Source organism: Xenopus laevis, chromosome 6L (assembly GCF_017654675.1).
Source record: "Xenopus laevis strain J_2021 chromosome 6L, Xenopus_laevis_v10.1, whole genome shotgun sequence".
Taxonomy (NCBI): domain Eukaryota; kingdom Metazoa; phylum Chordata; class Amphibia; order Anura; family Pipidae; genus Xenopus; species Xenopus laevis.
The window spans coordinates 52,682,790-52,709,971 of record NC_054381.1 but is presented as its reverse complement, the minus strand read 5'-3'; the positions used below and the strand labels follow the sequence as shown (position 1 = coordinate 52,709,971).

The following is a 27,182-nucleotide window of genomic DNA, read 5'->3' as shown; positions in this document are numbered from 1 at the left end:
ATCCCAGACGCCACGCCTAAACATCCTCTCCCTTCTAGCCTCTGTACTAAGCCGCAAGTTCACTCTCAAGCTCCATCGCTTTTAGGAATGAACCACTGAGTCCTCCTGTGCACGGGGAAGCAACTGTCATGTGAGGCTCTCCTATAGGCTACACTCACATACCAGAACATGGATGGTTCCACCCCTTTACCCCCCCTGCGTCTGAGACAGATGGCCGGGTCCACTGTCTTACAAATTCCCCTCCCACGTGCTGCTTGAGCTGTGTGTGCCTGGGTGTAGCAAGCGCAGGGGAAGCATCCTCCTCATCCTTGCCTCTGGCTTCTTTCTCATTGAGAGTCTTCTGCAGCGCCTTCCTGTATAAATGCTACTTGGACTTCACACTCTCCTGCCTTGGACTGGCCAGAGGTAAGCGTTTAGAGCAGTGACACTGATGTACAGTATAGCTTGCACATTCCCTTCCTTCTCTTTTGTTCCTTAATGTCTAAAAATGACTGCAGCATCATACTGGCTTTTGGAATTAATCCTTCTGCAGCATGACTTGACACACATGGAGGGAGTTGCAGTATATTTTTATGCATTTTAATTCTAACTTCTAGCCAGAATAAATGTGATAAATACAGGAGCTCTAGTCAGGGCAATTAGCTGTGGGTAAACCAGAAATGTCCTTTCATTATACAGTTACACTTTATGTTAACTATTAACTCCCTGTCTTAAAAGTCATTATTATTGTGTTAGCTGTTGGGGAAAAAATACATCATGTCACAATTAGCTCAGGAGATGAGTAACCCTATCTTCCTAATTGGAGATTTTATGGTAAGGAGCATCTCTCCTTCTATTCTTGTCAGTCTATTCCATAGAAACAATAGTGCTGAGAAGGAGCAATAGGAAATGCAGTGCCAGCACTGACTACGATATAAGGGATGAAAAGGAAACCATTTTAATGCTGCGTTATCTTAACATAACTTCACCGATGCAATTTAGGAAATTGTAGTTTGTTTGTTTGTTTTATTTTTGAAAATGCATGTTAGAGCCGTATATCTTACAATTATAAAAAATGCTGATAAAATATTAGCGAATGAAGCACATAAGTGGCATCGTCACACATTGCATCCCAATTCACAGGCTACAGGGATGTGGCTGAAGAGAGGATGGTTGGGCGTGTCAGAAAGAGACACTGAAGAAGAGCTGGGCATGTGGCAGCAGTACTGTCTCTCTAAAACGTCTGCTGACTGTGAAATTAAAGAAGCTGTAGGCAAGGGAGGGAGGCTTTCATCCAATATGTCAGTCACTGATACCTGTAAAGAGAGACACACAAGCTACTCACATTGTACATCATATGAGGGAAATACAGACAAGTCCTACTGTCCCATACGTTATTGTTATTAGCATGGATTTATAAAACGCCAGCTTATTCAACAGCGCTGTCAATGAAATGGTTAGATTGGTAAATACGTCAAAGATACAAATAACATAGAAGTACTGATCTGATACATAAGGGCTCAATAGAGATTACATGGAGAAACTTGTACATGCACACACGTATGTATTTATTCAATGATGGACAGAGATAAATTGATAGATGCACAGTCATGATCTAGCCTTTAGTTTTGCGTGGAAAAAAAAAGACTCTATTTTTGTTCATATGAAATGCAATGCAAACGTTTCTTCATTTATTCTTTGAGCATGTGGAAAATAGAGCTGAGTTGCTGTTGCAAACTTATATATATTATTACTGTAATGTAATAATACCAATTCCTGACATTGGGATTACATATATGTGGTGTAATATTGCTTAGTTATATCCCAGTTATTGAATGCCGATTGGATCTGCTGTAATGTCTGGTGATTTTGTTTTTTTTATGAATGCAAATGCTAAACTACTTATAAATGTATTATTATACGTATGCCTAGAGTTTCCAGATTTATGACAGTATTGCAACAACACATTCATGTTGTTCAGACCTCTGATGCACATACATTAGGACTGAGTACAGAGATGTGTTTCTAAAATGAGGCCTAACTAGCCCTGAAATAATGTAGATGCCACCATTCAGATTCTGTAATAACAGAGCAGGATACTATGGAACTTAAGTTAACACTATCATAAAGGCAAGTTGTAGGAGCCTCTTTCAGAACTTTAATTATGTCTGAGATCTGTCCTGATGGCTGAAGTTTAAATGAGTAGCATGCTTTTGTGTTGGTACATCTGAGAATTATGCTTGGTGTACAGTAAATTTCTTATGAGAATGTTCCAGAACGGCACCTCCTTCTGTGTATGCTAATGATTATGCGCAGAGCATTGTACTTCGGAAGAACCTCGAATAGACAAACAAATGCTGTAAATAAACAACTTGTTTTTAACTGTGGGATGCTTCATTTTAAGCAAGCCTGGAAAACAGTATGCAAGATAAATAATCAAGGTTGAATTAAAGGGGTTTTTTTAATTATAATTTGATTCGCCACATGTTCTTCACTTTATCTGGAAATATATACTCTATATTGGTGAGTGAACTACTATTTGATATTTCAATGGACATTAAACCAAAGCGTCAGTGTGACCTTCACATTGCTGTCAAGAGTCAAGCAACTGCAGTATGAGATGACGTAAGATCCCAATATGGCAGCCATATCTTAGCTTAAACATTTTTAAAAATTTTAAAACCATATGATTATCAATCCAACATCTTAAATAAATAAAACTAGAGTGTATTAAAATGTCAACTTCTTATGATAAATATTAAAATTTTATTCTTTATCTCGTTGTACCATTTTATGATCTGCTATGAACCACTCCCTGTTTTTAATAGAAATCAACCTCCAGAGACTTGGATTATCTTAATTTGTACTTTCAAATTATCACACTCTTACAAATTATTCCAAATTTTGCAGATATTTCTGTCAGGTTTTTGGCTGATTTCTTCTGTGCCATCAAAGGAAGCTATGATCCTTTAAAAAGTAAAACTAACGATTTTATAATACAATGCAGCCATAACATTCATAAAACTATCGTACCGAAGAAAAACATGGCCCCTTGGCCAAATATCATGCAGTAGTTATATCTTACATCTTTCTAAAATACACAATTAGGGCTAGAAATCATTACTGTTTTATGCATGAAGCCTCCATACTGCTCTTTGGGGGATGTAGATCTATATATATATCGACTTTACTAAAAAAAAGCAAGACTAGGCCTTGATGATTTTGTGCAAGAAAATCCTTGATATGAGGCACTTGAGGCCTGTCCTCTTATCAGCCTGTTAAGACTAAAATGATTTATGCATTAATTTTAATGTTGTTTAAACATGAAATCTATAGATTGTTACTAATATCATTACAGTATTTTTTGATTTATAGTTGTCAAAAATAAGGCAAACAGTCAGCAACTGAACAGTGGTATAGAATATTAGTGCAAGTTGGTGGCAGACGTTGGTGAAATGTTCTCTTTCTTTTTTTTTTGCTGCTTTAGCTATGTGTAGAGTTACCATTGTAATAGTTGTCTACGTTTGTCTACTGTAACTGTTACTTTATATTGTGATTACAGCTGATACTGAATATTTCAGGCTTTCTGGCCTTGGCAGTTTATATATATATATATCTATATCTATCTATATCTATCTATATCTATCTATCTATATATATATATATATATATATATATATATATATATATATATATATATATATATATATATATATATATATATATATACACTATGGCCTATTTTATTGAAGTAATTCTATTAAATTCTATTAAAAATTAATTGCAGTCCTCTATTCACTATATCACATATCTTCGTTACTTTTATGAAAATGCTCTTTTCTGCTATCAGTTTTAAAAGCATATTTGATCACAAGAAATTTACAGTCTATTTGCTGATTAAATCAACGTCACAAGCATTTTTGTTTCATTTAATTTTGTCAGTATATCTGTAAAGTTTTGTAAAATGCTGTGAAACATTATGTTGTGAGAAAGCTATAAAATAGATTCCCCCCACCTGGTTTTCAGTATGTTATAATTACATTTTTCCTTGCTGTTCAGCTCATTAAAAATGACAAGTTCCTTTCAAGGTGTTGAATGCAAGACTATCATTTTTTGAACCCAGTGAACTCTATATTGACATATATGGAAGCAATGTTGAGTTTGTCTATTACTGTATTCAGTGCACCAAATAAGTGGGTGGGTAAGTTCACTACGCGTCTTTTCATGCTACGTCAGCATGGAGTTCTGCTTGCAGACGCAATACATGAGAAAAGATTTACAGTATATGCATAGCATGGCTAAATAGTGTGACTCCCCGAAGCTTCCCAGAGAACTGTAGGGCACACCTCATTTAACTCTTGTCCTTGTATGGTATTGATTAGTAGCTTTTGACTTATTTGCCATATTTATCAACGTAAAGTGGCAGAATTGTTGATCAAAATTATTTTATATAGGAATTTTTTTTTTAATATACACACATCTTCTCAGGGAAATAGAGCACAGAAAACCATCTCCTATATTTTTATGCTTTCTAGCACATTTTTTTCCATTGCATGCTTTTTATCTTGCTAAAAACATGAAGGAAAAGTGAACAGAAACTGATCAGGAGATAAAAATAATACAAATATTTCTAATTTTCTTTAAAGTGTCATCCCTTCATCTCCAATGTTCTCCTTTCCCTTTTTCAGCCCTCCTTTGTCAATAATATAGCTTCATTATCCAATATACAAAAGTCCAGGACAGAAAAGCTTTTAATTTGTGATTCACAATTAATGTTCCTTCAAAGAACATGTATGGCGTTGGCCTTCATACAGACTATATATACTGTCAAGGTTATTTGGGGTGGTAAATCTAAAAGGCTTAAATAATATACACTGCACATCACATGACTAGAAGAACACTATTAAGAGAATTAATGTTCTCAAGGGGTTATGGGTGCAATGAGTGTGAATTATGTTATCCCTTTTGTATGCTATTTCCAATTCTTTAGACTTGTAACTTGTGTCTGGGCAATTTAAGTGTTGAATTTTTATTTCTCATAATAGATTGTCCATAGGCATCTAAGTTGAACATATCTTCCTGTGTTCATTATGTAGAAGTCACAGTTTGTCCAGATCCATTAAGAGGTTAATGCATCTTGGTTGGATTTAGAATTGTAGCCGTTTGCCTGGAAAAAGACTTGGAAGACTTAGCAAATCATAGTGGCATCCATTTTATTTATGCGTTTGCCTGGATACATAATAGATAGGTCTGTGTCTGCAGAAGTGAATTTGTGTTCTTTAAAACATACATTTCAGTATAAGCTGATATTTAGAAATGACATGATTAAAGTTTTAAAAATACAAATTTTAATTAAAGTACCCAAAATAATCTGGGTTATACAGGGTTTATACATATTGGAGTTGTAATGTAGCTGCAGCTTCAAGCTAAAGGTTTGATAAATTGTTAAGTAATACGTAGTTACTCGATAAAGCTTGCCCTGCATTTAATCTGTAATATTCAGTTAATCTAATGAACTAAAAATCCAATATATTTTTTCAGCTACCACAGGTTTCTGATTCATATTTTGCCTATAAACAGGGTCCTCGAGCTAAGCTTTTTGTACTAATATTTAATATAATTATGGCAATTTTATGTACAGATATTAATCTGAGCCAAACCCCACAGTAAAAGACAGTTTCCTACATGATTAGCTCAGAACAGAAGCAGTCTTTGCAGCCATTAGGGTGGGGCTCAATGCAGTATTCAACTGTATGCTTTTGTGTGCTAAAAGTACGGCAGCATAAGAGTTTTTAAGCACCATCAGCCGGCATCACAGTGCTACAGTGCTCAGACAGTTTTCTATGCCGTTCCTTTTCCCTTTCATTGTGCTATAGTTCATTTGCATTGGTAGCTTTAAACATGCTTCTGTATTTTTCAGCCATTAATTTTATTTCTGCACCAACAAGTGGAAGCTTCTAATAATGGCAAAACATTTAGAAGGCTGCTGAAATCACATTCTTTACATGCTCCAATTTAATGATTGTCTTTTTTCCAGATAAACCTGACAGAAAAAAAAAGAAAAATCTTGCACAGAATAGTATAGATTAAAATGATACATTGCTATGGTTTTTAAGTACACATTTTTCTAAAAGTATATTACACAAAAACAGTCTGTAAAAATTGATTACCAGTTTTAAGTTAGTGTAGTTTTATACAGTTTGTCAAAAAGCAGCTTCAGAATGTCTTGGTTTTCCATGAAGAAAAAAAGCCTCATAAATTATTTTTTAACATTACAATAGTCTGACTTTCAAATACAATATATACAATATTATTTCTTTTAAAGTCTGCTCTATTGTAAAAGTACAACAAGACTAAAAATAAAGGCTTGAAGTGTGTGGTCAAAGCAAACAGTTACATTATTCAAGATGGATTTGGAAATAAATTGTTGTTGCTCTCACTTTTGTTAACATTAGCCATTATTATTCCACCTGTTACTTTTGCTTGTATACTATATTGCAGCGCCAAAAGTGTTTGTTCAATACCATTTAAGAAATATGTTTTCCAATTCTCCAATTTTTTCTAATGGGGTTATAAGCAATTATCATTGCAGAACAATTATTTCCACCACCCAAACCCATGTGAAGTTTGCAACGTTTTGAGATTACTTTTAGTTTAAATGTAAGAAATTGTTTCTTTTATTCTAAAACATCTACAAATTTAAGCAATAAAAAGTGTAACAGTTTTAGTCCATTGTTTTAAAATGATAAATTACAGAATCTCCATGTACCTGAACAACCATTTAATTTTAGCTTGTAGCATAATGAAACATTTTAATTACTTGTTACTTTATTCACACAGTATTAACGAAGGCTGTTGTGTCAGGTAAAGATTCAACATTTAATATTCTGGGCAATATATATATACTATTCAACGGTCATTTTAAAAAAGCCTGAACTACATGAAGGAAGGTATTTTAGTTATGCATTTGTATTTATATATATATATTAGTTGCAGCTAGAAATTAGCTAGTTGTTGCTCTGTGAATTTAAACAATTTATATTTGAGCTCAGTGCAGATATTACAGGTAAATATACAATTTCTTAACATGCTGCAATATTTTTTTAAAAATACTTACATTTTTAAGTGAATTGAAAAATAATTTTCAGAATAAACTATTCTCTCTAAAGATTCCCAGATAGATGAGGAACCTGACTATATAAATTTTAAAAAGACACCAGCTTCATTTTTATACCCCAGATAATCTGCCTCAGCACATGTTTTCCTACTAGATTTACAGATTAACAGAATGGGAATGTTTATATATTCAGATTACTTAAACTCTGTTTGAATTAGAATTTTACAGCCCTAGATACATATCTGCATTGTTGCAGTCCCAGCTTGCCTTATCGTGGGATCTCCAGCATCTTCTCTATATATAGAATGTTTCTGTCAGATTTTTAATACTCTGTGAAGAAGATATTCGCTAAGAGAATACACCTGCAAATTAATCATGGCATTGTGAAATGATAAGGCGTACAGCTTTATTGTGAGATTTCCAGGTTAAATCACAGTGGAGCTGAAACACCTCAGCTGGGCGTGGTAAAGAGAAAAATGTCTTTGTTCCTCTATTAGGTTTCCCAGTTGTTAACGTATATTATGTTGCATAGCCTAGGTCCTTCATGGCGTTTTTACAATCTGCAAAATTACAAAAAATGTCTGTAATACACAATTTTATAATGCACTGACACCATCCTGTTAATGGAAATTAAAGCCTAATTCTTTATATCTGCTCAGCACCTTCTATAGCTATCTCTTTAATAATGGATAGCATTTTCATTTATCTTTATATAGCTGGGAGGAAAAAGATTTGGATTTTTTTCAAGTTTAAAGTCAGCACCATTGAATTTATAATTTGATTTAAACTTTTTTTGATTGTAATGCTTGTTAGCGAGAGGGAAATAAACTGGGCATGTTATCAGTCATAGGCCTGTTTTATCATTAAATGGCTTACTGAGTTCTTTAATGCAGCATTATTCAAGGATGGGTAGGGCTAGGATACATTTTAATACAGCAGTGTAACAAGTCAATCATGCTTGCGTACAGGGATATAGAATGCTAACTATAAACAGCAACCATTACTTTTCAGTTTACATCAATCTTATATTGAGTTTTTGGTTCATGTACTGTGCTGCATATGTAATAAAGAAATGCAACTGATGTGGTTGTTCTGCAGATAGAGGCTGAACAGATGCGTATGCATTCGACTGCATCCCTGAGGTGCAGTATCTCTCATGCTGCCGGGGCTGGGAGTTAGAATCCAGTAATGTTTCACGTACCACTAGCAAGTGTCATGATGCTGAGCGGAAGGTTCTGTACACGTCATATCTCACAAGCCTAGCTGCAAACGGCCCTGCAGGCTGCGAGGATTCAGCATCAACCCTTCATTCCCTGAGAGGACACAATAAAAATCCTTTCAGCTTTGTTACCTCCTGTAGAGAGCTAATTTTCCAGCAGTCAGGCTCAATCTGGATAAATAATTAGAACGAAAGACAGAGATGATCACACCAGCGATGTCTGTAATTTATTAAATGAAACCAAACCCTCATAATATTAGAATTTGTAGCTATTCCTTTGTGTTCTGTAGCCAACAAGCATTATGTGCAGCAATAGTGGAAGGAATCCCTTTCACAACTGGAGATCAGACACTGAGCGTTGCTCAAGCCTCAGTCGAAAAGGCTTAAACACCAGAGAAGGACTGAATGATTATCTATATTGGAATGTATGATTTATTGGATAAATCATGTAGAAATCAACATCTTTGACTTGCAAGCTCTAAGGATAAGGCCTTCGACTATCCAGTAAAGTGTCCTATAGAGGAAATTCCTTCCAAGTCCTTGCATGATAAAAAAGAATTTGCAGTTAAAAATTGTAATCGATCAGGCTATATGCATTACAGTATATAGGAATATACACTAAATAAATCATTAGACACAATCTGTGCCTATGGTATCAGTTGCCATCATTTAGACATCACGGCCATCTATGAGAATAAGGAAACATTCCCTGAGGTTGTTATGGGTAAAATGATTTCCTTAGAAACCAAACCTTGATCTGTCAAGTAGTGACTGTGTGTTAAATAGCTAGACACAAAAAGAATATACATTGTGGCTGCCATAATTAATAGTGCATTGGTACACAAGAGGTTAAAATATCCAAAGTCATTAACGCCTTGATGGCCACTGGCAGTCGATAGCAACATAATTTTATTTTGTAGAACACACACGCATATGCACACAGCATCAAAATTGAATTTCTTCACCACGCGCACACACACACACCTTCTAACATTATTTGCAGCCTTTTAGCATGGTGTGCTTTATGTGTGGCAGCTGCAGAATAAATAGTACATAAACATACACGGGCTTCCCTATAGTGTTACACATACAAATAAATGACTTTTTTCTCTATATAATTCTGCTTTCAGTGCTTCGGGGAGATGCCCAGCTATGAGAAAGAGGTGGTGCATATATTAGTCTTTGTGCATGTTTAATTGGCTGGGGCACCAGAAAATGAAAGGAAACAAAGCAGTATGGAAGAACTATTAGCACACAATAGCACTTGTCTGACCTATAGGCAAGTCTTGTGCTTTGTAGCCAAACACCGTAATGCAGGAGTTAAACAAAGATGCAGTTCATCCCAACAGTACCTGAACAACACCCACAAAGGGATCAGATAAAAATAGGGTTTGGTTTGGTCCTCAGACACATGGAGCTTTTGATTGCTCTGCACCTACCAGTTCTGAACAGCCCCTCGGGGAATTCCTCAGTTCAGCCGTCATAATTTGAAGATGTGATGGGGAAAGAAGAAAGCAGCATCCCTAAGAACCTTCGGCAGTATTCATTTGTTCGCTCTCTTTTGCCTTGTGGTGATATGCAGAGACAGTATCAGCAGCCTGGGAATATGTCGTGTGTACAAGCCTCCCACAACATGCAGGATTCACCATTCCTGCTCTCCTGCTTGCTGCCTTGGATTTGCCAGTCGCAAATACAGATTATTTTTTTCAACTTCTTATCAGTCCTTTGCACGCTATGAGGAATACTGCCGCATGATTGCCACCTAAAAATAAAGAATGTTATTCGTCATTCTCCAGCCATCTCCTCCATATTTTTTTCTTTTGCTTCAAAATGCTATATGTTCAGATGGCGCCTTATGGTAAGGAGTCTTTGTCTGCTCCTCTGCTTTATTGCTGATGTTTGCTGCCTTGCATTGATTTCCTATTGGCTGCGAAATCTATATAATGGGGGGATGGAAATATTCTCTGTTCAGCCCTGCTACTAGGCACACACTTTCAAATACACGTATATATGTATGGAAGTGTGTGTGTTTGTTTCTTTTTTTTAATCAATCTGAATACATATAATGTAGAGGAGAGTGGGAGAAAAAATGTCAGTACTTATTTGATGGAGCTATTAACATGTATTAATAATGCAAACGGGGTAAGTAGATGTGCTGGTTCTTCCCATAGGGAATCTGATGGGGGGTGGGGGCTGACTGTAAAACAGATGTGCACAGAATCTTCATATGTATGACAGCAGATAGTGTATATAGAAGGGGCCCATGATCCGCTTAGTTTATTTCATGATACAGACTACAAGCTTTGCTGTTTGAGCGATATAATATTTGCACCGCATTATCTTGGAAATGTCAGGATAAAACCATAATGCAGAGGAAGCTCCCCAAGGGAGCAATAATGAGACTACCCTAATTACCCAATATTCCTCCTGTCCTGTCCATTTGGGTTGTAAAATTGTTAAGGTTTAATATTAACCTATCTCATTGACATTCTTCTGATTTGAGAGATACCGTATTCTTCATTTGTATATAAGTGATTTTATGGCATAAATACATGGGAAGAAAGGTTTGTACTTTACTGTATGAATACAAAGAGCACGGGAAGGATATTTTTCAAACTTTGCTTTAATAGTCGCATGAAAAATGATATACTTTATTGTTGAGGAACCAGATTTACATCAATTTAACCAGAGTATTCTATATTGTAACATGGATGTGTGTTCTTATTGTCTGCTAGATTCCATTAACTAAGGGAGAGGCATTTATAGAATGTACGTGAAAGGAATTGTGAACCATTTTAATGTTATTTTTAGTGATGGGCGAATTTATTCGCCAGGCGCAAATTCACTGCGAATTTGCGCGATTCGCCGCCAGCGAATAAATTCGCGAAACGCCCGCGAAAATTCGCGGCAAAAATTCGCCGGCATCAAAATTTGTTTTTTTCGAAAAAACGGATACCGGCGTCAAAAATGGGCGCAAATTCGCCCATCACTAGTTATTTTTATCAAGAGTTGAAGATTTTGAGAAGAATTTGTAAAAAAATACATAGGCCATTTAGTATACATTTTATGTAAAGCAATGTATTTGTTTAATTGTGCCTCAGATCAGTATACGTAGACATGATAATAATGTATTGTTAGCATGATACGCTACATACTTTAATACTGTAAAACTGCTGAGTATGATGAGTAATATGTCTTAGGTAAAATAATGTACATGGTGTGGTGGACACAAAAAACAAACATTGCATTGTCTATTGGACTTGTATATCCTATGGGAAAAGAAATGTTAATAATATGAATCACTCTCAGTTTAAAGGCATGTGACTTAAACACCCACTGCTAATATTTTTGTGGTTTGCATTTTAATATGGTGGTTACATACACATAAATATTAAGTATGGGACCTCAGTTTGATAAATGTTAAGGAAATTAAATAGGGCATTCACATGCACTCCAAAATCTCATTAACATCTGCTAGAGTAGACTTTAAAATATGACTCCATTAAATTGCACTTTTTCACTGGACAATCCTTTCTCTGGCATGTACCATGTTTTTAATTCTGTGCATATCTGCATTCTAAAAAGGGAGAAATGCTCATGTCATAAATTGATACTTTCAGACAGGTGCGTGTGTGTCTTTCCTTTAAAGGGGTGGTTCACCTTTAAGTTTGAGTATGTTAACCATCCTTTTCTAAAAATTAAGAGTTCCACACTCTGCATCTACTAAGGGAAGTAGGGCAAAAAAAAAAACCATTGTATTGTATTAGGATGTGATTCATTGCTGTCTTATTCTGTGTTTAGCATGATGTATTTATATGTTGTACCTTTTGTACCAGTTATGATAGACTTTTATTAAATCATGGTAAGAAGCATTTTTAGACAGATCAAATGTTTTTATGGGACAATATAACAGTTACTTGCATACTTTTGTATTACATTTATTTTTCCTATTTCATATCTACACAGTATAAAGTAGGGATGCACATTTGGGAAAGATTTGGGTGAATACCGAACCGAATTCGAATCTTAATTTGCATATGTAAATTAGGGGAAAAAGGGGGAAAGAGAAACATGTGCAGAGCACGCAATTAAGAAATTTTTGAATTCCTTATTTGTGTGACGAAAAGTAAAGTGATTTTTTGGATTTGGAATTGGTTCAGCCAGGCACTTGAATTCCCCAAATCCTGCTGAAAAAAAGCCAATCTTAACCGAATCCTGAACCTAATCCTGGATTCTGTGCATCCCAGGTATAAAGTCACAGCTTTACATGTCTGCATTAATTGTAGCTGACTTACTTCTTGGCACATTAATGTCTCGTTAATTTATTTAAAGACATTGATAATGAATGCTACTTTGGTACTTTAGGAGGCCTTTCCTATAAAGTCTAATGGTGTGCGTTGACAATGGGGCTTTCACATTTATCTGTCTTTCCAAGTAATATTGCAGAAACATTTATTACAAGCTGTCAACTACACATTAAAGGGTAGATTATTACAGGTTAAATAGTAAATTGGAATTTTAATTTTTGAAAATTCAAATTTTTGGTGTCAAAATTCACACAGAATTTTAATCCCCCAATTTGAATGTAAAATCAAGGGGTATATTTATCAAAGAGGGAAGTTAAGAGATCGCCACAGTCCACTAGCATGAAATACCACAACTCTCCATTAATTTCTATGGGATTTTTAAAGGCATAATTATTAAATGGTGTACTTTCACCCTTTGATAAATACGCCTTTAAAAATCCCATAAAAATTAATGGAGAGAGGTAGTATTTCACTTGAGAGGTCTGTGGTGATTTTGACCATGGAAATAGTTCTAATTTGAATATTCGCCACCTAAAACCTGCCGAGTTAATTTACAAGTAAATGGCAGAGGTTCGTTGAACCATTTGAATTCAATTCAAATTCGATTCTAATTTTGTTTCTGGACTATTCAATCGAATATTAGACATTCAAATGTTTTCGTAAATAACCTCCAATTCAATATAAAGACTCTTTTTGCACAGCCTATCAATGAGTAAAATGCACATTAGGTATAAAGTGAATCAGTGAGTAAAAATTGTATTAATAGAATCAGTGTTCTATTCTAATTTTTACTTAATTTCTATTACTAACTATACTAGACTTGCAGTACTTTGTTCCCATACACTTAAGTGTAAGTGTAAGGGTTTCCTCTAAGTTATATATTTTTTATCCAACACTTAATTAGATTGTAGACCACTGTGGCAGGGACTGGCCTAAATGAATAGCCATACTTTGGGAAGTGTTGTTTAATATATTAACACTATGGGGCATATTTATTAAGGATTTAATAGTAAATTCGAATTTTCGAATTGTTTTTAGTGTCAAAATCCACACATTCAATTTCTAATTTCCAATTCAAATTTGAATGTGATATTTATCACACCTACAGAATGGAAACAGTTCTAATTTGAATATTCACCACTAAAACCTACAAAGTTCATTTACAAGTCAATAGCAGAGGTCTGTTGAACCATTTGAATATGTTAATTGCCTTCCTGAAATTCAAGTTTTTTTCGGAGGGAAAAATTTATTTGAATTTGATTAGAATTTTCAGGTCAGGACAATTTGATTGAATATTAAGACATTCAAATTTTTTCTTAAATAACCTCCCTATCGAGTTGTTAGTATATTCAGATTTATTAGAGTAAAAAAAAATTCCCATGAATTCAAAATTCCACCTTTGATATAAATCTGCCCATGTGTAATCAAATCACCATTTTAAGCTAACTAATTTTACTGAGGCAGAAGGTTCTCTTCTTTACAATGTAATTATTTTACAAGATATTCTCCTGTAACCCTCACAGTTCTATATCCTGTACACTGTACAATAGAACCCCCAGTTTATGATTTTCAGGGTTCCAGGAAAAAACAGTGCCAAGTCTGGGAAAATGTAAAATCAGGAAAATGTGTTAAATCAAATTACTATTCACCTGAGGTGCAGACTAATTGGACTTGACTATTTACAGACAGAACCATGACAACCAGTCACATCAGGACAGAATTTTGGTGTAAAATCTAGGAAAACATATAAAATCAGGGAAAAAGCAACCATTGAAATACATTATAAATTGGTAGGACCAAAAAACTATGTAATATGTGGGGAAAACTTATAGGGGCAAATTCACTAAGCGCCGAACGCTAGCGTTACTTCGCTAGCGTTTGGCATTTTCGTTACTGCGCAAATTCACTAACGAACGCTGGCGTAGTTTCGCTAGTGTTACTTCGCACCCTTACGCCTGGCGAAGTTTCGCTAGCGACGTAACGCTAGCGTTCGGCGCTTAGTGTAACTACGCAAATTCACTAACGCGCGCAGTGTACTGAACGCTACCTTTTACGCTAGACTTCCTTCGCCACCTCAGACCAGGCGAAGTGCAATAGAGTAGATAGGGATTACTTCAAAAAAAGACAACATTTTTTCTAAGTCCCAAAAAACGCTGGCGTGTTTTCTACATTATGGGTGATAGGCTGAAAAAGATCGAAAAAAATTTTGGGGCTCCCCTCCTTCCCCCCTACATCTCCTGACTCATGGCAACTTACCTAGACAGTGGGCACAGGTGTAGGGCAAAATAAAATTTTTATTTGATGTTTTGAAGCTTTTCTAGCCATTTGTAGTGCTGATACGTATTCCTCCATTGAAATTTGAATTTGGCGCCGTATGCAAATTAGCCTTCGCTAGCGTAACTTCGCTTTACTTAGCGAATCAACGCTAGCGCAACTTCGCAACCTTACGCTACCCCTGAGCGCAACTTCGGATTTTAGTGAATTTGCGAATCGCTGGCGAAACTACGCCTGGCGAAGTGTGGCGAAGTGCGGCGAAGTTACGCCTGGCGCAACTACGAATCTTAGTGAATTTGCCCCATAATGAGGGTATGTAAAATTTAGTTTTCACTGTATTTGTATATGCTGCTGGTTTTGAGCAGATTGGAGAAACTAGTTTTTATTTCTCTGGGCAGGAAACTGTAACATAAAGAATAAAGCAGAAGTACATTATGACAGCTCTGTTAAAAAAGCTTTGTTTTTTATATGTAGCCCTATCTAGCAAGGCATGGGGGCATATTAATTTGTTTGCAGGTTAAATCTGTAGGGGCTTTGCAACAGTAGAGATATTTTTCTACAGATACTGACAGTATAATTCCTGTATTGACTGTTGTTTAGACTATGAAGTCATATTCATTCAGCCACAAATACATTGTATATGTACATGTATTGTAGTCATTTTATGAGATTATCTAAATTGTGTTCTTTTCATTCAAATTTTGTAGAACTGCAAGACCTTTTGGCTGCTGGCAAGATGATGCTTCATTTTACTCTTGGGAATAGAGAATAGTTGGGTAAGTTAATGTGACCATCTTCTTATATGTAACAGATCCATTTTAAAAAATGATTTCTCATTGAACAGCTGCTTGTATGAAGCACGGCTTGTATAAATGTGAAATTTAAGCAATAAGATTGATGAAAAGAAAAAACAGGTGTCTGACACACTGTTGATATTTTACTTTTACCAACTGTTTAGAAAAATGTATACAGCATTTGCTCATTTAGCTGAAGACCAAGATGTAGGGACTTTTCATGATTGTCCCATGTGACTTGGGGGGACCTTATTTCAAAATCCGAAATTTCTGATAATATTCTGTAAAAAAGTCTGACCAAATCCACACAGATTTTCCCCTTTTTTATCAATACAATTTCCTGAAAATTTCCTGTGTGGGTTAAAACTCGAAAAAATCAAATTGTACAAAGTTTTTGGATTTTCCGCCCACAAACTCAGTTTTTTTGCCTGAAAACCACAAAATCTTCAGACCACAAAATCTTCAGATTATTGCATGAAACCCAGCGCAGATCAGGATATATTCGGGACTTCTCCCATTGACTTATATACAACCTCGGCAGGTCTGAGATGCCGGATTTTCGGATTTGGACTTTTTCCATCCTCGGGGTATAATAAATCCCAAGGTTCTTATTTCCACTAAAAATTCAGATTTTATTTAAAAAAAAAACCTATAGTTTTTGGCATTTGGACTTTAATAAATAACCCCCTAAGCATTCATAGGTTGCACCAAACTAGTTTTCAGTTTGAGATTCGCCCAAATTCTAGCACTTTTTGCAAAATTCGGATTTAGCCAAACTGAATCCAAACCTTTAACGTTATGTGACTTTATGGCTCTAGTCAACCAGGGAATCATTTTTTGTTCAAAATTCATAAAATATTTGTTTTCTCACGTTTGAATATGCAAACAGAGGTTAGGATATGGTTTAGTATTTGAGCAAATATTTTGTAAAAGTATTAACTGATTTCAAAATGATAGATTTGGTGCATTCCTGCTCTATTCTCTTCTGGAGCAAATATGCAAAACGTAGGTTCTTTTTTGACAAGTGCTTACTGCGTAATGGATTGTGGATTTAGAGCCCATTTTGTGTGTGACATCAGTGTGTGACATCTGTATTTGTTTAACAAATTACTTTGCCGTAACCCAATCCAGTTAACCTGCATTTAAGTTAAGCTAATAGGCCACTTTGATCACAGTTTACATTGGAACTGTTTTCCAGTTTAGTTTTATGTTTAGAAGTAAGACAAATCTGACATGAATATTAATCAGTTGTGCATTATACAGGGCCAGATTTTCCTCCTAGGCGCCCCAAGACCTCAAGCCTGCTAGGGCACCCCTAAAATTTTTTTTTTTAAAGGTTAATTTTTATTGAATTTTAACAACATAAAATCAGAAAGAAGAAAAGCAAGTAAGAAGAAAAGAAGGGAAAAGTGGGGAGAAGAGGTATGGCTGAAAAAGCAACTATCAATGGTTGGTCAAGGTGGCTGGCGAGTCGAGCCAAGGGTTCCAAATATTCTCAAACTTCTTTGGGCATCCTCGTGCCAAGTACGTAAGCTTGTACAGTTCCAGTTGCGAATTAACCAGTCCAATCCATCTACTCAGAGATGGTGGCGATGGGCCCATCCAGTGCAGGGCAATGACTTTCTTTGCGTAAAAGAAGAGCAACCGCATCAGGCATCTAGTGTTTACTCTGGGTATCACGGAGTCAAGGAGACCCAGAAGACATGTAGCAGGGTTAAGTATCTGGGGAAGGTCCAGTTCGGTAGCCATGAAGCTCAAAATTGCCTTCCAATATCGGAGTATAACTGGGCAATCCCACATTAGATGTATGAAATTAGCTACAGGAGCACCACATCTCGGACAGCTGGGTGAAGCTACTTTTCCCATAGTAAATAGTTTCTGAGGGGTGAGGTACGTTTGATGAACTATCTTAAACTGTATAAGCCTGTCTCTTACACTTACTAAAGGGATATATAGATTGTCTATAATTTCTTCCCAATCATCCGGGTCGACATGAACCCCACTACTCTCCCACTTATACTTCACTCTGGGTCGGGGATCATATCTATTAGAGATTAAGTGCCTATATGCATTGGATAGAAGCTTGACCTTAGCGGGTTGAGATATCAATTTTTCCATCCCTGCGTATTGCAGGAGGAGAGGAGGGGTTGGGAATTGCGTGGAGCAAAGATGACTGATCTGGTTATAACGGAATTCGGACAAATCAGGCAGAGAGAGGACCTGGCGAAATTCAGGCAGGGTGCGAAGAGTTCCATCAGCGTATACTTGTGACAGCCGCTTTAGGCCAAATTTAGACCATGTTCCCACCTCTGTGAATGTGGCTAAGTGTGGATAATTACTATTACCCCACAAAGGTGAATCTGGAGAAAGACTGGTATCTGCTTTAGTGAGTTGCACAATTGCATCCCAGGCTCTCTTAGTGGCATCCATTACAGGTAACAAAGGGCCAAGATCCTTTCGAGTTAGTGGCATCCATTACAGGTAACAAAGGGCCAAGATCCTTTCGAGTAGGGCACCCCTAAAATTTAGCCGCCCTAGGCCTCGCAACAAATCCGGGCCTGGCAGTATACAAATTTAATGTGTGTCAGGAATGAAAAGAATAAGGTCGCTGTACTGAGAATCCCAATATCTTAAACTTGGAATTTAGCAAAAGCTGGAAAAGCCACAGGGGCATGTATAGAGTATTTAGAAGTGGATTTGCATGCACAGATACAACAAATCTCAGTAGGCTTATTCAAGCTTGCACAGGCTGCTGGGAGTTTTCTGCAGCACCCTCAGAACTATAGCTTTACACGTGATGGAAAGGTTTATTTTGCAATGTTTTATCCATTCAGAATATACAGTTATTGATCTGTAAACAGCTAGTAGCATCCATATCCAATAGGATCAATAAATGCTTTATGTATTCCTTTTATTATATTTTGTGAAAATGAAGGAATGAGTATCAGCGATGCACAAAGACACGCAGCTGCAAGTGTCTGGGGGTGGGTGGGGTCGAGTATGGTGGTGGACTTTCTACCTCCAGAGCATGTTCCCAGAAGCTGCCACCTTAGATACTGTGGTATATACACAACTGTAATTTCCATGAACTCAGGACCACCCCAGTATTGACAGTGCAGAGGGGAGTTCTCCTTTTATAAACGATGGTGAACTCTGTTTTCACTTTTTAATTAATATGCCACACATTGTGAACACACACATGTTAGAGAGAAGCTCTCTAACATGTGTGCAGTCATTTCAGAGTGGATTTTTTTTTAGCAAATGACCGTTGCTTCCTTTTCTTATAAAGGTTTAGCTTTATTTGTCACAGGAACTTTTAGAAAAATAGGATGATGTTAAAATAATTTGTTTTAAATTTCACTGACAAGCAGATAAAAGAAATACCTGGTTTTGTTAGGTCTGGCAGAGAACACTCAGGACGTACATTACTTGAGAATGTTTTTCTTACTATACCAATGATACGTCCCAGCCGAATTCCTTTAGTACCCAACCACACAGACTTGTCTCATGCTCCATTCTTCATGTTTCCATGACAACTTCTGGGCCTCTCCCTGCAAGCATGTGCCATTTATTAAAGAATCCACCAAGCAGATAAAGATAAATTAAGCTTACATCCCTCCACAGACGCATCCCCACTACAACTCACATGCAGCAATTAACATAAATTACTGACTGTTAGTCTGCAGGGAAGTTAATTAATGGGTCCCATAATCTGCATTCGCTCTGCAGCAGAGCTACCCTTTGCCATAATAATGAAAAAGGCTTAATCTTACTCTGCTTTGAACATGACAGGTATCCTGGCAACATTTGCTCCTTTGTTTGATGTCTATAATTGTCTTGTGTACATAACAAAGCAAAAATACTGTATCTGAATCTGATGGGTTACTACATAACACTCATCTCATATGTGGCCTTTTATTCTCCACATGGTACAATATGGCCAAAGATGCCTTCAAACTTCTCAATATAGTAAATGCTCTGGGCAGAAAAGTAGTGATGCACTGCACCACCATCTTTCTTGCCTTTCCGATCCCTCAACAGATTTAAAGTAGTGCATGTAGTAGAGTAGTTTTTATAAGATTCGGACACCTGGGAAAGGTAAGTAAGCCCTAGCCTTGGGTAAAAAAAGCAATTTAAATGGGTGCTTCACCTTTAAGTTAACATTTAGGGGCACATTTACTTAGCTCGAGTGAAGGAATAGAATAAAAAATACTTCGAATTTCGAAGTATTTTTTTGGCTACTTCGACCATCGAATTGGCTACTTCGACCTTCGACTAAGACTTCGACTTCGAAACTAACGATCTAAAAAACGAACTAAAAATCGTTCGACTATTCGACCATTCGATAGTCGAAGTACTGTCTCTTAAAAAAAAACTTCGACCACCTACGTCGCCACCTAAAACCTACCGAGCATCAGTGTTAGCCTATGGGGAAGGTCCCCATAGGCTTTCCTAGCTTTTTTTGATCGAAGGAAAATCGTTCGATCGATGGATTAAAATCCTTCGAAACGATTTTTCCTTCGATCGCACGAACAAAAGAAATGCGGTAAATCCTTTGACTTCGATATTCGAAGTCGAAGGATTTTACTTTGACGGTCGAATATCGAGGGTTAATTAAGCCTCGATATTCGACCCTAAGTAAATGTGCCCCTTAGTATGTTATAGAATTCCAAATATCTTTTCAATTGGTTTCATGTTTTATTTTAATAGAATTTTTTAGAATGTAAGCTATAAACACGTGTTAATAATAATAGTGAGAGTCCCCAAACATTCTGGGAAGCCTTTACTTCCCCTTTAAAATATGCCATTTTGCAGATCACATTAAAAATACACATTTCCTGAATACAATGCTTTTCTCTTTAAGTAAAACATATTTGTATGCTTGTACAGTGTTTTGCTCTGTTGGGGCTCTGCTATTTCAAGCAATTATCACACATACATTATATCTCAGTAAATAATTCTAAAAGGCTACAGTGAAATTGTCTATTATAGAAAATAAGGAAGACTCAACAGAGGTCTCATGCACTGCTTCAATATGTGCTGCTATATTAAAGATAGAATTCAGCCTTCAGTTGTAAATATGCAAAGAGCAGGGGTCCCCAACCTTTTTCGGCCCAGGGAATGGTGGACTGGGTTGGGAAGTCGGGAGTGGTTGGTGTGTCCAATTCTGGAGTGCCAGCATCCAATTCGGGGGCCCAGTTGAAGACGGTTGGGGACCCCTGCTATAGAGGATGCAAAAATAAAAAAAGCCCAGTAACCCATAGCTACCAGTAAGATAACCAGTAAATGCTGCTTACCCAGTTCTTGTTATGGGTTTCTAATGCTGAGGCAGATTTTGTGATTTACCACTTATTGTGACTTATTACCACTTTGTTTTTTGCATAGTAAAAGAAACTGCAAATCTAAGCAGCTTTATCATATACATTAAATATACAGTTATTACTAAAGTAGTATTCTCTGAACTCCTGACTCTTAATTTCAAAACAATGTAGCAGAAGCCAGCTAATTAATAGACCCAGAGGAAGACTAACTTTTGCTTCATTTCTTTTTAAATCAGAGACAGGAGTGCAGAGAATACTGTTGAAAACCCTTACGAACAGAAAATAGTGTTTAGTGGACATATGATTGGTAGCTTGACCCCTTCCAAGTTCCTGTAGAGGTGAGTCTCAGCCAACAGGATGAGCCAGAGTTTTGGTGGGGCAGAGCAGAATGCATAGCCTAGCAAACCACATTCAAATTCCATGGTTACCGGAGCCATGGAATTTGTGAGACTCACCTCTACAGGACCTTGGACCGGTTAAGCCCCACCCCCCATTTTAGTCAGAACTAGAAAACAGAAAAGGATAAACAGATATCACTGTTAATTAAAAAAAAGATGTTGGCATTACATTAATGTATTAAGGATATTAAGGCTTAGAATTATATGCCTTTTTAATTGATCAGTTGGGTGGAGTGTCCCTTTAAAATGTAGAAAAATCTTATTCTGTGACAATTGGGGGTATATTTATCAAAGGGTTAAAATACAGTTTGCCTCAGTTCACATAAGATAATTTTCACAGCTCTCTATTAACAAAAACTGTAAACATTCAGCCTGTGGAACTCTGTGAGCTTTATTTTCATTCTTATATACTGTATATGCCCATATCTTATGTGTGTGCGTGTGTCTTTTTGACAATGGGAAGGATAGACAGCCTGATTGAAAGGCATTGTCATACGCACAATCTTAAACATGAATATGAACCATAAAACAGTGTTCAAAAAAATCATTACCACCTGATTGCATTATTGACGTCCTGCTAGATGGCAGAGCTCAGCAGCCATATTATGCTCTCCAAGTGAATATTTTATTTCACAGGAGTCACATTACGTGAGTTTGTGTGGGTAGAATGATCAGCATTATTAATATAGCTACTATATAGCTTGTGACTTCAGAATAAAATCGATGTGGGATTCTTTCGCTAAATTCTTCCTTATTTGTTACAAATCAATGAATCTCCAAATATTACATCTAAAGCTATACAACTCTGTGCAATGCAGAAAAGCAGTTTCTATAGCAGCCCTGTCTGTGCTTAATGCAGCCACATTTTGTCATGTTTTATGCAAATATGGAAATTGCTATTACAGCAAATGTCATCGAGTGTAAAAATAAATTGTTGAATGTTGAGTAGTCAGAGCCTGGAAACAGGATAATGGTCCTTTATCAGAATGTATTATTCGATAGGCTTTTGTATTTACACGCTTATCCTCATTTTAATTGTTTCCAAACTAATCCAAAATGACTGATTGGTTTACTTATCTGTCTGCAGTTTAAATTGTTCTTTCCACAAAAACTTTATTTAGACAAAAAAATTGAGATGCAGTTTGACTCCCATTTTGCATTTTTCAGGGGACCATAAAAATGGTGTAACATCAGGGAAATGGATTATACAGTATATAATAAACTGGTGGGGGCATGGAAAAACTGTAAAATGCAGGAAAACGTAAAATTAGAGTATGTAAAATTGAGGTGTGACTGCAAAAACACAATAGATTTAAGTTAAAAAAAACAATCTTTAAAGATAATGAGAGGCAGATAAAATTAATTGTTGATAAATGTATGGAGTATGCACTTGGGACTTAAAAATATGCAAGCCTTGATGGAGAAGGACATGAGGGAACTTATGGATAATACACCTAGCTGCAACAAGTAGTGCAAGTTGGCAGCAGGGAGGGCAGCAAGGTATTGTCCTGTGTTACAATAGTATAAAAATATAAATTCAAAGGAGGATCAGGAAAGCCAAGTCTGGAATATGTAGTGTTGGTCTCCATTGCTGGAGAAAAAGAGTCCAAAGGAGGGGCAGAGAGGGCCTGAATAGAAACATGAGTAATAATAAGTAGCAATTCAGTAAAATTGTAACCAGGAAAAAAAATAATTAAAAAACTATTAGAAATAAAAAGTTAAGACCAATTAAAAAGTTGTTAAAAGGAATTCTGCCATTATATAACATAGTTAATTTAAAGATGAACCAACCATTTAAACAAAAAACTTTGATTTGTTTTTCCAAACTCAATAACTAGCCCCTAAGAAGTTTTGTTGCTTCATGTTCGTACTCATAAAGAACAAAGCCACAGAAGGGTAAACATCTTAACATTATTATATATGTAGATGGTTTACTTACCTTTTAAAATATATGCTACAGTTTTATGCATTAGATTTTGTGCTGAAGAACTTGGTAACTAAGATTGTTAAAACTTCAAGATATTTTATTTGTTACATCTCACAAATTGCACAACCATCCAGGCTATGCAATGCTAGACTTTCCAATTGTAAAAACCCATAGTTGGACGCAGTTAAAAGAAGGAATTATATACATGTAAAAGGAATACAGTACAAAGAACTCATCCTTTTAAATTATCAGGGAGAATTTAGATTGAGTAATCTGTTTTTCTGGAATTGTCTTAAATTAAACAGTTCTTGCCAATTTGTGGCAGTTATAAAAACCTTTTAACTTGAATAGATTGTTCATTTATTTCAATATATGGAAAGTATATGCATTAAGTCAGATTCCTATGATTTCTCACTAACATCACTCAACAAAGAGCCCCATTTAATCAACTGTCAGTGCTAATTTTAATGCATGATTAGTTTACATGAATGTTTAAGAATAGATCCCTTTAGTGAGCATAGGTGCAAATAAAACTCACGACAAGGCCTGATTAACATATTGTGGACCAAGATGCAATAGACAGATACAAATGGCATCATAACAAAATTAGACAGGTGCATAAAATTTGGCACCCCAACAGAGATATTACATCACTTAGTTGAGCCTCCTTTTGGAAATGTAACAGCCTCTAGATGCATCCTATAGCCTTTGATGAGTGTCTGGATTCTGGATGGCAGTATTTTTGACCATTCATCCATACAAAAACTCTCGAGTTCAGTTAAATTTGATGACTGTCGATCATGGACAACCTGCTTCAAATCATCCCATAGATTTTCGATGATATTCAAGTGACAGCCATTCCAGAATATTGTACTTCCCCCTCTGCATAAATGCCTTTGTAGATTTTGAAGTGTTTTTAGGGTCATTGCCTTTTTGGAATCTCCAAACCCTGCGTAACTTCAACTTTGTTACTGATGCTTCAACAATATCCTGAAGAATTTGTTGATATTGGGTTACAATTTGTAGGGAGCATGAAGTTTCCAAGAAAAACACCTGCTACCTACTGTCAAATTTGGTGGAGGTTCCATCATGCTGTAGGGCTGTGGGCTAGTTCAGGGACTGGGGCTTTTGTTAAAGCGCAATGGAGCTCACGGGGGCCATCTTTAGCCATTTCGGTAATCTCAGTAAGGAAGCTTTGTATAGGCGCATTTGCAGTTGGAGGATTTTCTCGGTTCACTATAACTGCGCATGCGCCGAAAGTGAACTGAAGTGCCGGAAGCGCTGTGCTGACTGCAACAAGGGGTAATCACCGGCTATGGGGTATTTAATTGTGTTAACTTCTTTGTAGGGGGGAGCAGGGAGGGGGACTATGGAGGGTAGGGGTTTTTATTAGAAAGCGGGTTTAGGTCTCCTTTAAAACTAGCCTGCCAGAGTGACAACACTACAGTTTGGGAACCTCATATTTACAGTATAGCTAGGAGGCCACCCACTTCATATAAAATAGTTTCAGTTGGTCCAAAAAAAGTTGGGGATTGTTTATTAAGATGATTATGTATAGATGTTGATTGTGATTATCAGTCGAACCTGGCAACTTGCAGATGGAACAGCAGAGCCCTTATCCCAGTTCTCTGTCCTATAACTTGTTTACCCAACCCCATCTGCAGCTCCCAGAATGCCCAATCCCTATTTATAAGAACTTGATGAACAGATACAGATTTGAAATGTAAGAGGTATTTGTATGTTTTCTTTTTTTATTCATTAACAGTGTTCTGTTTACTTTTTCCACCAGCACAGTAAACTATGCAACCAATCAGTTATGGTAAATCAGCATGGACAGTGATGGCTTTCTGATGGCTTCAAAAGAAAGAGACTTCTTCCCCAGGATCAATGGTGGGCAAGTATATATATATTCTTAAACTACTACCTATTTCATCATTCCTTCTCCTTTCTTTTAAAATTCATAATTTCCAACAGTTAAAGAACCTTTATGTTATTCTAATTTAAATGTACAGCAAAATGGCTTTATTCATTTTATCTGGGAACTCCATACTAATTACTAACTACCTTTTCTAAAGTAGAATCAAGCTCAATTATTAACACCCAGTGGTGGGAGCTGCGCAATGCACAACTAGAAACATTAACTTGTTTTGCTGTTGAGGTAGATATTTCACTCTAGTGCTAGTTAGACCTAGAAACATGTATAAACAAGCTATGTTTACTCAAACTAGTCCTTCATCCGATTTTATAGGGGCTCGATTTTTTTTCAAGGTTAAAACTACCAAATAGTTGGACTTTTTATTGAGTCTTGAACTCATGGACATCACCAGATTCTGGGTTTCCTCCTTTTTTTTTTTTCCTAACATATGTTTTTATTTAATTTTCATAACAATATTAAATAAACAATCTGAAAGTAGTTTGGAGGTACACAAAATAAATTCTGTGGTCATTACAGTCTTAGTAATAACAAATTATAGATTCAACTTAACTGTCTCTTAATAGAATAGTGATCTGTACAGCAATATATCCCACAGCCAAAGCTTACCACTTCTGATTATACGTAACTTGTAGATAGCATCCTATTTATTTGATGACTCCTGGGTGGGGTTCCTCCTTTTTAATGCTCTGCAGCAGCTTTCAGTTGCTGTTTGTTTGTGGGCTTTTCTGTCCGAAGTTTAGTCTTCAACAAGTGAAATGCATGCTCAATTGGTTTCAGATCAGATGACTGACATGGCCATTCAAGAATATTCCACTTCTTTGCTTTAAAGGGGACCCATCACCCAAAAATATTCAAAATCCTTTTTTATCACATTAGTCAAGCAATATGAACTTTAACTTTAATCACACAATATACATTATTTGAATCTTGTTTCCTTCAGTCTGGGAATTCACAATTATAGCAAGCAGGCAGGAGCCATTTTGTGGACACTGTTATTAAGGCAAACCTTGCATCATCGCAGAATCTTGTTTGTGCACCAGAATGGGGGGACCCGATGCCCACCCCCATGCCCTGGCTACACAATTAAATGGTGAAGAGACCAGAGGGAATGTGGAGAGCAGTGACACCTAGGAAGTGCTGAATGGAAAGTGAAATTAATTGTCTGCTCCGCCTCTATGCCTATGGCATAGAGGAGGGGCAGACAATATTTGATTGACAGCTGAGATTTTTAAATGATCTTACAACAACTTTGAATGCTTTAATAAAAATATAAATTGTATTTCATGTTTAATTTGAATAGGACTTTTATTATACGACAATTATACAGCTTTTGGTGTCTGGGTGACAGGTCCACTTTAATAAACTCCTGGGTTGCTTTGGCTGGAGGTTTTAGGTCATTGTCCATCTGTATTATGAAACGCCTCCCAATCAATTTGACTGCATTTAGCTGCATTTGAGCAGACAGTTTGTCTCTGAACACCTCAGAATTCATTTGGCTGCTCCTGTCCTGTGTCACATCATGGATAACTTTTATTATTAAAAAGGGAATTAACTCCTTTCAAAAATAAATAAATAAATATATATATATATATACCCAGACTCTGGAGCCTCTCAAGGAGTATCACTGACATTTTAATAAAGAATAAGAAATTACCTATTCTTTATTAAAACATCATGGATAACCACTAGTGTCCCAGTGCCTCTGCCATGTTTTATAGATGATGTGGTATGCTTTGGATCATGAGCTGTTCCATGCCTTCTCTGTACTTTTTTCTTGCCATCATTCTGGTACAGGTTGATCTTGGTTTCATCTGTCCAAAGAATGTTTTTCCAGAACTGTGCTGGCTTTTTTTAGATGTTTTTTTTTTTTTTTAGCAAAGTCCAATCTAGCCTTTCTATTCTTGATGCAT

At 36.3% G+C, this 27,182-nt stretch overlaps 2 long non-coding RNA genes across 2 annotated transcripts; one reads left to right on the top strand and one right to left on the bottom strand.

The window, feature by feature from the left end:
• Positions 1-273: 273 nt before the first annotated feature.
• On the top strand, positions 274-25,228 carry LOC121394607. The gene is made up of 3 exons (XR_005961820.1): positions 274-405; positions 15,604-15,672; positions 25,126-25,228. It is a non-coding gene; the product is annotated as an uncharacterized LOC121394607 (long non-coding RNA).
• LOC121394608 lies at positions 6,828-9,915 on the bottom strand. Its single transcript, XR_005961821.1, has 3 exons — positions 9,755-9,915; positions 8,298-8,409; positions 6,828-7,656 (listed from the first exon to the last, which is right to left on the bottom strand). It is a non-coding gene; the product is annotated as an uncharacterized LOC121394608 (long non-coding RNA).
• Positions 25,229-27,182: the final 1,954 nt, after the last annotated feature.